Source organism: Dipodomys merriami, unplaced genomic scaffold (genome assembly GCF_024711535.1).
Source record: "Dipodomys merriami isolate MVZ:Mamm:240054 unplaced genomic scaffold, mDipMer1.0.p SCAF_721, whole genome shotgun sequence".
NCBI lineage: Eukaryota > Metazoa > Chordata > Mammalia > Rodentia > Heteromyidae > Dipodomys > Dipodomys merriami.
Genome location: NW_027206315.1, coordinates 34,162 through 46,605, shown reverse-complemented (window position 1 = coordinate 46,605; position 12,444 = coordinate 34,162). Strand labels below are relative to the sequence as shown.

General features: G+C 34.3%; 1 non-coding gene across 1 annotated transcript; it reads left to right on the top strand.

Moving 5' to 3' along the window:
- The first annotated feature begins 11,582 nt into the window (after positions 1-11,582).
- Positions 11,583-11,689, top strand: LOC138818252 (U6 spliceosomal RNA). The gene has a single exon (XR_011369024.1). It is a non-coding gene; the product is annotated as a U6 spliceosomal RNA (small nuclear RNA).
- The last annotated feature ends 755 nt before the right edge of the window (positions 11,690-12,444 follow it).

Sequence of the window (12,444 nt, the reverse complement as noted above, 5' to 3'; positions counted from 1 at the left end):
CAAAACTCAATAGATGGGATGAGAGTTTGAGCATAGCTTGGCTGCCTGGAAAACCTGATAACCAAAGTGTATAAGAGGCTCTCCTGGCCTATACATGTTTCAATTGCATAACAACATAGCTGGCTTTTTTTCAGGTCAGACTGGGTAAAGTTTACAGAGAGTGTCCCACAAAAGTCTTAGTTTTTGTAAATGTAAAGCAGTCTTTTACCATTAATCAGCTGTGTGTGATGGAGTCAGGCAGGAGTCCAGTGTATTGTGGTGGAGGTGGGATGGTCCAGGCAGGATCTGGGCTAAACTGCATCCCTCAGATGGATGATCAAATCTCCTGTTTAGTTGCTTAAAAAATTATACACAGACTGCTTAAGACAAGACTTTAGATGACAATAGAGAATGACATGCTAGTTTTAATGTTAAATCACAGCCAAAAATTACATACCAACATTACTCATAAGCTGTCTTTTAAGGCACATTCATACCATCTCCTACATACTCGAACTTTCTGAGGACAGAAACAGATAAGTGGAACAAACAATTTAAGTCAATTCTTACCTCCTTACTGGTGTCAAAGTCAATGTTTAAAAAAGCAAGCTTATTGAAACTTCTAGCTTTTTCCAGTAAACAATCTTATTATTTTCAAGATTAGTTTATAACTATGAGTTATTTTTAGATGTAACTGAATTTTTTAATAGAATGAATTATAATTCTTACTATTATGCAGTATTTCACAAAAATCCACTGTAATGGACTTTCCCCAAGGTCAATTATTACACACTATATCTCACACACTATTATGATTACATTGTATATTGCATATAGTGTGAAGTGAAAGTAGTTTGGACCATTTCATAGAAATTCTAGGTGCTATTTTAGCATTATAAATTCACATCTGTGGTTTTAAACTAAGGAAAAAATATTTTAGAGTTAAAATCAAATATGAATATGTAGTGTGTCTCAATTAAACCAAAAATTCTGAGTTCATACAGACAAAATTATTTTCTTTCCACTAAAGAATTTGAAGTAATGCCATTGGAAATAGTGAGGCAAGAAGTGGCAGACTTCAAATCACGTCAAACAACGTCTCTGTTATTCTGCTAACCACTCCACTAAGAAGACCTCCCTGTTCCCAGGTGCCACAAAACTTCAAGCTTCTCTCTTAGAATTCAATTGGGAAAAATCCTAAATCACTGATTCTTTTTGCATTTTCTGTTATAGGAAACAAAATATAGACACAAAACAATTGAAATAAAATGCACATATATGTTGAAGTCATCACAGCTGGAAAAACAACAAACAAATTGAAACTTGCCCAGAAACAAAAATATGTTGTGCCCAGTTTATTTTTTAAACTACAGAACATTCAAGTACCTGTTAATTTGAGTAGAGCTATAAGGATAACTGTCTCTCAAAAATAAGGTTCTGTTAATTTGTAATTAAATTCATCTGTATGAACCTAATATAGCAAATCCCTTGAATGGATCAAATTGTTTAAAATGAATGTAACTGTATATGAAGTAAGATCTGCACATATTTAAATTAAAAATATTACAGTATCAAATCAAAAAGATCATGAAATACTTAAAAATTCAGAAATGCATTTAGTAAGTCCAAAATATTCATAATGAGAACTAAATACTACGGACTTAACAACAACAAAATATGGAAAGAATAGAATCTGAGAAGTGCACATGAGTGTACATAATTTAAAAGTACTCTAAATTACACTGCTTATAGAAGACTGAATGTGGGTTATCTAAAGGACAACATCAGCACATTATATAAATGAATTTAAAAATCTCATGAAAAAAGAGAATAGAAGTTTTTGGAAAATATTATTTAAATAAAGGGTGGTCAAAATCTAGTACTGACAAAATTGCATACCTATTTATTTAGATCCAAAAAAGACCCAAGCTACTCGAGGTGATTTGAAATTTTGGCAAAGTAGTAGAATACAACTGTATTATGGATGCTGACTCTGGCATGGAATTCATTTCCTCGGATCTGACAAATGAATAAATCAAAGAACATAAATTCTCCAACTAAATATCAAGATCTAACTAAACATATAACCATAAAAGTCATCATACAAGCCATATTGCAACTGGGATAAAAGAAAAATAAGTCATACTGATTCCGTATTTATTGTAAATGTTTATTTTTTCATAAATTAATTCCTTTATCTTGCATTTTAAAAACAATGTGTTAAATGATGTATATATTGATAACTAATTTTGGATGCCTCCTTAAATTTTGTTCTGAGTATAATATCTCATTTCAATTCCTAACCCATGAAATGATGTAGTTTATAAAACATGAGAATAACCACTGTTTATAATACACAAAATCTCATAAGCATAATTTCAGGAAGCATAGGTTAACATTTGGATATCGTGGTCTCATGACTTATGAGGCCTATCTGCATGAGTATAGTTGTACCTAGATTCCTCAGCCAAAATTTAGCCACTGTTAATAAATGTTTATATCTTTATCTGTCACCCATCAGAGCTTAAACCTGTGTATAAATTCTAAGGGAAATCATAATGTACGAATTTAGCTTTTCTGGATATAAAGTAAATAAAAATGCAGCATAGAGTAACTCGTTGGTCTAAAGTCAACCTATTTCTATAAAACATGTTAAGCATTTTCTTACATGAAAGGACTTCACACTGACATGTATAATTACAAGAAGAGAAACGATCAATATTCACAGTGGCACAAAAATCTCGTAGATGTCTACAAGACTGCACCTGTCTCTAAACACTGCATGTGATGTGAGAGGTTTGCAACCCAAGTGACTGTAGAAGATATTGGTCCCTAAACAAAACTGACAATTGCATAAACCCAGTCCTCTATGACAGATTTAGCAAGACCTATCTTGGAGATTCTTGTTAAGGGCATGATGAAAATTTTATAGATTGGTTGTGATTACACATGTCACTCAGCCATTAACTATATTTAACATAGTTCCTTTTGCTCTAACTTATATTTTCTTGGCTCAGAAAACTTTCTTGTTTGTAAAAACTTGGCCGTTCAAAACATAGACATGGGTTTTTAATCCTTTGGAATTACTGTCTGCATAGTGTTCTATGAGATGAGCTTCTCTTTACCATATCATAGGAATAAACTTACTCTGATTCAAACTTGGACAGCAGCTAGCTCGTTCTCTCTCCTAGAAAACCATTTCTATAGACTTCCTTACATGTAAACAGTCCCTAATTTATTTGGAAAAGTATGTCAGTGAGTCAAACCTAACTCAACCAAGTGAGGTGAATTCTGCTCTCATGCTTCCTTTATATTAAAAATTGTAAGAATTGTTCAGCAGTGGGCATACTTTCTAATGTGAAGTCTGACTCCTATTTTTCATAATGTGAATCAAGCAGTTGAATCAGTTTAATATGTGAAAGAGACTTTCAAATAGTCTTGGACCTTGAAAATTGTCCTGAGTATGAATTTTTGGAGAAATATCCCTTTTCAAGGACAAAGGATTCATTTTTTAATATTATGCTGATACTGGGCTTTGAACTCCTGGCCTTGAGTTCTATCTGGGCTTTAATTCTCAATGTTTGCTCTATACCACCTGGGCCATGACTTCACTTCTTCCTTTTACCACAAGTTGAGAAAAGAATCTCTTCGGTTTGTCTACTTGGAAGAGCTTTGAATTGCAATTGTCAAATTTGAACCTACCCAGTATCTAAATGTAAGCCATTGGTTTTCTGCTAGAACTAACTTTTTTTTCAGGTAAGGGGTAGGTTTATTCAGTAGACCTGCTGGGACCTGGCAAGATTGGAACTCCACGTGGCTGGGAAAGGCCTGGGAATGAAAGAGAGCTGGGAAAGAGAGGAAAGAGAGAGGAAATAGCTAGAAAAGAGCAGAGAGAGCAGAGAAAGCTAGGAAAGAGCAGTGAGAGAGCTAGGTAGCAGAGAGAGCTAAAATAGAGCAGTGAGAGAGAGCAGAGAGAGAGCAGAGAGACCTAGAAAAGAACAGAGAGAGAGCTAGGTAGCAGAGAGAGCTAGAATAGAACAGAGAGATCTAGAAGTCACTTCTTAAGAATAAATCACAAAAAGAGGAGAAAGAAATATTTGTTCAATTATTTATATGTCGTGTGATAAACCAAATCACTTGCTAATGGAAAAGAAAAAAAAGAAGATAAAGATGAATATGGAAGAGAGAGACACAAAGAAATAATTAGGGAAGGCTGGGTAAATGAGGTGAAGGGAGTGGAAGGGAGGATACGAGAGGAGGGGGTAGCTGAGTGGAATTGTCTACTTCTTACTAAGGTATTGTTGGAAAATCAGTACCTTTGCATTTATGTAGACAAAGCTTTCTATATTTGGTAGTAGTAAGCTTAGATATAAAATAACGATTTACAGGTAACAACTTGTTAGTGTGCTTCCTCCTGCTGCAAGTTAGCCACAGTTAGTTTACTGTTACAGAGAAGGCAAGAGTAAGCGGTTTAAGTGATTCTGAGAAACAATAATTGACATGCCAGGAATGCTTCCTTGTATGGTGAAGTCAAGCATCACTCTGCTCCAGTCTTCCTCTGAGCAAGAATAGAAGAAACAGAAAAGGAAGCGGATACACGAGTAATGATCATCTCTCTGTTTATCCTCTTCCCTTGGCTTCTGAAACAATAAAGCCAAAGGAGACAATCTGAACTAGTGGGGAAAATGGGGGAAAAGTTCAGTCTAACTTATTGTGAAACTTTTAAAATAGTTGGAGCAGCATTTCAAATACTGAAATAAAACTTTTTAAATTATTAATAAAAAGTAACTCGAAATTTATTAAAAATTTACACTACAGGGCTCAATAAATAGTGTTATCTGCATAATTAAAACTGACTCCTGCTTCTATCATCAGAAATTGAAGATCATCCAATACTACATAAATTACCCTTGATATTCACTTAAACTGTGTGAATATAATGCAGAAAATATTACTTTAAATTTAGACTGCTAAAGTAATAAGTGATGAAAATTCATGATGGCACCATAATGCTAAGAGCATGGAAATTATTTCCCTTCCATCTTAAGAGTGTAGAGAAAAAAAGAGCACTATTGGATGGCCCTGAAGGTCAAATGCTAACTTTAGGAGAGAAGGTGAATAGTAAAGGAGACTTATCTTGGCCTTTCAGACATAAGAAATGTAGAGAAATATACACATTTATGTAGGTCTAACATGGAACAGTGGATGTGGCAAGCCCATAGCCAAATGCCAAAGGTAGAGATATTTAACAAAATACCATGAAGTTCAAACAAGTCTTAGAAGGGGATCTGGGCTTGAAGGGAGTAGGGCAGAATAATGGAGAGGGAAATGGTGGACTAATATAGTCAATGTACACATAGCACTCAATATACATATGTGAGACTATAAGTAGGGATAGGGATAGGTGGGGTTGGGGAAAGGGAAGGAAGAAAAATGGAAAGTTTGACAATGACCCAGATGCACTATACATTGAAATGCACATACACTTTATACAACACTGACATGATGAAGTGAAACCCCTTTGCACAACTAGGTAAAAATAAATTTTTTGAAGTTTTATTAAGAGAACAGAAGCATAAACCTTTAAAGATAAATAAGAGGATAGCATTAACATATTGTTGAGGCTTGTATTCCTTTCAATATACAAATTTTAATGTGTCAAGTCTTCTGCAAATGTAAATTTTATTTTGCCAATTCTTTTTGCAAATTGCTTAAACTGTAGAGTACCAAATTCCAACATCCCTTCATTCCATTAAAAAATTCGTATAGACCTTTAGGTTTTTCAGTTGTTGCTAAATATCGTAATGTAATGCATTGGAACTAATTTCATTCCATATCTAAATTTAAATTTTAAATGACTAAATTCTTTTAAAATCATCTCACTCAGGCACAAGTATAGATAAATAACTGATGTGGGCAGAATCAGAATTATTCAGAAGGTTGTAAATTGATACTTAGTTTTCTCTCTGCTGGATCATAGAATACAGACTGTCCAAAATGGAAAAAGTTAGCCTTCCACGTTTTCGGCATATAAACACTCCATCAACATTTCGTTATTAGAGGATTATTCAAGATGAGCTACATGTTGATTAATAATGACTGATCATGTCAGAAAGTTGAGGGAAAACCATCTACACTTCACTGAGGTTCTGATTTGTGCTTCAATAAGTGTTCTGAAAACTCTCCTTCAGAGAACTAGCAGCTGTATTTCTAAAAAGTCCCTGGGTTTGAATACATACCTTAGGGTTCATTTCCCTAACATCACCTTATCTGACCTTTTCTGCTTGACTCAGACATATACTAGATATTGAAAATTGTTTCTAGCACATTTATAAGATTATTTCTGTGTTGCTTTGGATATCCTTCTCCCACAGTATAATCCCTGCTTTTACTGTATTTGATGTCCGCATAATTTGTGGAGGGGAAGGGGAAAAACAAATCATTTAAATAGGGATACAGGTGGACCCATTGCAACAATGAGATGTACAAGTCGTTATGTCGAAAAATGAACTTTACAACTTTGGTAGCCAGGAGGATTGGGTAGGGGGGCGGAGGGAGAGTGGGAAGGGATGGGAAGGGGAAACAAAAGAGGAGGCTACAATGCTTGATAAGAAATGTACTCATTATCTTGCCCATGTAATTGTAACCCCTCTGTACATTATTTTCACTATAATAAAAAAAAAGTCCCTGGGTTGTTACACTTTCTGATAATGTCTCAATTCAAGTACTTCTACGTGGAGTTCCATACTATTCAATGATGCTGTATTAGCTCCTTGTTATAATTTGCAGACCGGTCTTGGTGATGAAATTTGTGCTTTTCAAAATTGCTGTCCCAATTCCACCCACAAACTGCAGACAAAATTTATTTGAAAAATTTTGTATCTGTTGATAGTGCATATACTATTATTTTTCATTACAAACATAGAATGCAGTAAAAATTATCATAGCAATTATACTGCACTAGCTTGTGGGCAGATTCTAATGTAAATAATTTACTGTGTTCATGTAGAGAATTTGAGTATCCAAAGTTTTAATATACCTCCGGTCCTAAAACCAATACTTTACTGATATTGAGTGACAAATACAACTTCTTTTTTTATTTTAATTTTTATTTTTTGTGACCATACTGTACAGAGGGGTTACAATTACATGGGCAAGATAATAAGTGCATTTGTTATCAACCATTGCAGCCTCCTCCTTTGTTTACACTTCACATCTCTTCCCAGCCTCCCCCCGCCCCCTACAACTTCTTATAAGTCCAGAAGTTGTCCTTCTATCTATCTATCTATCTATCTATCTATCTATCTATCTATCTATCTATCTATCTATCTATCTGTCATCTATCTATCTATCTATCTATCTATCTATCTATCTATCTATCTGTCATCTATCTATCTATCTATCTATCTATCTATCTATCTATCTATCTGTCATCTATCTATCTATCTATCTATCTATCTATCTATCTATCTATCTATCTATCTATGTGTGTGTGTGTGCGTGTATATACATAAAATATAATGTACTGAGGGGTGACAGTTACATAAGTAAAGTAATGGGTACATTTCTTTCTTTTTATTGTGAAAATACTGTATAGAAGTGTTACAATGACATGAGCAAGACAATGAGTACATTTTTTTATCAAACATTGTTGCCCCCTCCTTTGTTTCCCTTTCCTATCCCTTCCCATACCCTCCCCCCCACCTGATCCTCCCCCCCGACCAAATTTGTAAAGTTCGTTTTTTGACGTAAAGACTTTATCTTATTGTTGCAATGGGTCCAACTGTATCCTTATTTAAACGATTTGTTTTTTTTTTTCCATTCCCCTCCACAAATTATACCAACATCAAGTACAATGAAAGCAGGGTTTATACCATGGGGGAAGGACATACAAAGCAACAAAGAAATCATCTTATAAATATGTTAGAAACAATCCCGTGAAAGAAAAAAATACATTTAAATAATTATCTTGGGGTTCATTTCCCTAACATCAACTTGTCTGACCTTTTCTATTTGACTCAGACATATACTTGTTATTGCAAACAAGATCACATTACAGCTACCAGCACAACTATATTTATTGCAGCATTATTTACCATAGCTATGATACAAGCATATTTTTCTTGAGCACTGTTACCCCCTCCTTTGTTTTTCCCCTACCATCTCTTTCTTTCACACCTCCCCAACTCCCCCATTCACTCCCCCCCCCCGCTGACAGAGTGTCTTGTACATCTCATTGTTACAATGGGTCAACCTGTATTCTTTCCTTATATCTTAATTGAAGTAATGCTAGCTTGATTTATGCTGATTCTACTTGTGTAGACACACCTAAAATCACTCACCAATCTAAGAGCACATAAATGAAACATCATTCTTTGTCAGTTCTTATAATTTTTTTCTACATATATATTGACAGGTTACAAATTATTCTCAAACTTTAATACATTAAAAATACTTTCTTTTTTTCTTATTTTCTTGACCAGGAAATCAGCAAGACCTCAGTCAGCATTTCTCACATAGGACTTTTCACGTGGGTTGGTTAAATATATATATAGAATCCAGTCTTCTGAGGACTCACTCTTTTGCTTAGGAATTGATGCTGCCTGTTGGAAACGAGCTCAAGGAAGCATGCCATTTAAAGCCCTATAACTTTATTCTTTACCAGGATATTCTCCTGCTGCTTTGGTTGCTGAGAGTGTCTACCAGAGCAAGCATTCCATGAGGAGCAGGGAGACACCATATGACTTATACTTACTGAGATTTCTGAGTGACTTGCTATCACTTGTACTGCATTTTACCAGTCAAATCTCTCTAAAACCACCCGATTTAAGAGATAAGAGGAGTGGTAAAGAAATCTTAGGGACAAATACATCTTCAGCATATATTGTTCCAAGCATTCCGTGTAAGGCATATTCAACAACTTGTGAAACTTGTGTTGGCTGTAATTATGTGTCTTTCTCCATGTGTGCATGTATACATGTGTATATGTATGTTTGTGAATAGTAACATACATGTGTACACATATAAGAACATATACACACATATATGCATATGTAAATAAATATACACATATAAATATATGTGCATATATATCAGTTGTTCAGTGTTTTACTCTATAGTTACCAGCACATTGTCATTCTCACAAAGTGTACAAGATAAATTGCTCTGAGGATCTGTGCTGTATGATGTGCATCCGTTGTACTCACTTCCCCCATTCCTTTGTTTTTCATCCCTGTGAACAATTTCTGTCTACTTTCCATAGGATAGCTTTGTTTTCATTACAGGAATTTACTAACTGATAATAAAAGAAGAAGATTGTTTGTAAAAGAAAAAGTACTTTTAGGTTATAGGTTAAAAGTATCTTATTTATCCCAATGATTCCTATGAGATAAGATTTATATAAATAGTAGTAAAAGTGAGATCTGGTGTTTTGCCATTTAGAACCGCAAAGAATAATATCACGTCACTTTTATAACTTTTAAAGAATGCAAAAGTAACTGATGGTCACTATCATGCTGCCACAAAACCAGTGGATCCTTAAGGATAATAGTAGACCAGCAGAAATTCTAAGTAGCAGACATGGAGCATGAAAGAGAAAGAGGAAATGAGAGAGTGAAAGAGAGAGAGAAATATCATAATATTTAAAGTGCATAACAGATAAACAAGAGCAGTATGAGAATATTTATATTTGATGTATGATAACCCATCAACATGAAATATAATGTTATTTTGATAAAAATAAAAATGACGCAGAAGAAATTATAAATGGAAAAACAATCTTCACAGAAACAAATTCTTAGAGATATTTCATGACTTGTTAAAGGATAAAGAGGCTGAAGTTAGTATAAATTTAGAAGTATGACAATTCACAAATACATAAAAAGATATTCATATATTTCATTATATGACCCAAAGCAGAAAGCAAATATTGTTTAAATTATTTTTTTTAAACACAGTTTCTCAGGTGTGGAGAAGGTGGCTCAGTGTTAGAGGGCTTGGCTTGCATGCATGAGGCCCTGGATTTGATTCCTCAGCACAATATAAGCAGAAAAAGATGGAAGAGGTGCTGTGCCTCAAGTGGTAACGCTAGCCCTGAGCTGAGGGACAAAACCCAGGCCCCATGACCAACAAAATCAACAAAACCAAACAAAACAAAACACAGTATCTCACTTTTGTGGCCTCAATTCTGCAATAATGCTGTGTCAGCCTAGGGCTAAGATTTTAGGTGTTTACATTTACCAACACTCCTGATTCAGACTCTATTTGTTCATTTTTAAATAAATATTTTATTCTTAATTTTCCTCTTTGTAAATTCACATGCACATATAAAAAATGGTATGGACATCCCAGTAACCTTCTCCATGATGACCTCCTAATGATGACTTACAAATGTTGTATTATATTACAACAAGTAAAAAATTTCTACAAATAAGGAAAGCAATAATAAAATATTAATGATTAAAAAATAAAAAACAAACCAATTTCAGTCTTTGAAGTGTACGGCATATTAGATTTTACTATTTTCTCATATTCCTGTAAATTTAACTCTGGCTAAGTTTATTGTTGGGAGCCGAGAGTAAAGCTCCAAGGTCATCTTGACCCTTGTGCTCACTTGAAGGCACGTACAAGGAACTGGCTTTCATGAAAAGCACCGGGTGCCCAGGTTTGCTTTGTTATCTGTAGAGTTAGTTTTACTTTCTATCAGTTGACCTTGTCTTGTTTCAATCTGCACCTTGTTTTTATTAAAATTTTCCTTCTTTTTCTGCACTATGGTGACCTTAGGTTACCTCTTGAATTCTAATAGTATATAATAAGGAGAGTTAAAAATAAACGGTACTCTAGTCTTGAGCTGCAGACCTCCCGACCCCATCCTTTGTCTTATGTCTTTATTTTTCCGTCCTGGCCCCCTAATTCTGGATTCCCTTTCGTTGCCTGCAGGCTCTGGCAGTTTATGATGTTCAAAAAGAGTTTTATAGAATATGAGTAGTCTTTAAAATTAGCCACTAAGATTACCATTTATGGCTCATCTCATCATTTGTTTATGGCTTACATCATCATTTGTTTCTCGATAACAAATAAAGTTAGGAATCCCTAAAGATATAAAAGAAACTGTGTAGTTAAAGTCTTAACTCTTCACTCTGCTTCTTTACACAAAGACTTTGCAACTTCTCATTAATAAAGTTTCTATAAACTCTGAAATGTACATAATTAGTAGTATATGTTTGCTACCATAAATCTTAAATACTTTATAGAAAAGTTTATACTTGCCAAACAGTCCTAATTTTGGCATATATAAGCAAATTCCCAAAATTAAACATAGGTAAAACATTAAAACTTTTAACAAACCGTAACACTTGCTGCAGTGTTCATTATGACAGGTGCCTTGAATAGAATAATTGAATTCCTCCTCCTACAAATCTCTTGAACAACAAATATCTTGAATTATTTTGTTTTTGACATATCAATCTAGACTTTATATTTAAATGTGTGTTTATGTAAGAAATATTTGGTTCTAAAATTTCATGACAATTATTTTGAACTTATTTTTTGTTGAATTTTCTAGTTTAATAAAATTAATTACACTTTTTATATAAAAATGGTCTGTACTCAATTCAGCATCACATACACTAACATTGGAATGATACTGAGAAGATTATCATGGCCCCTGCACATGGATAACCTGTAAATTCCTGGATCGTTCCATATGTTTACAACAACAGATGCTGGAGGGCATATGCCCACCCTGGAATCGTACGGCATTGTCGGTGGGAGTGTAAACTGTTCAACCACTTTGGAAAGCAGTCTGGAGGTTCCTCAAAAGACTCCACATAAAGATCCCATATGACCCAGCAATCTTATTTTTGGGGATTTACCCAAATGATCACAAACAAGAACATACTAATACTACCAGCACAACTATATTTATTGCCGCATTATATACCATAGCTAAGATATGGAACCAACCCAGATGCCCCTCAGTAGATGAATGGATCAAGAAAATGTGGTAAATATACACAATGGAATTCTATGCCTCCATCAGAAAGAATGACATCGCCCCATTTCTTAGGAAATGGAAAGGCTTGGAAAAAATTATATTAAGTGAAGTAAGCCAAGCCCAAAGAAACATAGGTCCCATGGTTTCCCTTATTTTCAATAATGAATATATGTCTAGGATAAGCAGAATAGGTCAAAAGCTATGTGCATACGACCAGATATGATGATGTTAAGGGAAATGAACACCAAGATAAGGACACGAGTTTTTTTTTTGTTTGTTTCTTGCTATTGTTTCTAACGTACTTATAATGTGCTATGTCATTTTTCGGTTTCTTTATATGTTCCTTCTCCACGCTATAACCCCTGTTTTCATTGTATTTGAAGTTGGTTCCCCTACATCTTGTATGTACGCTTCTCTAATTTGGGGATGGGAAGGGGAAAAAATGCTCAAATAAGGATACTGTTTGACCC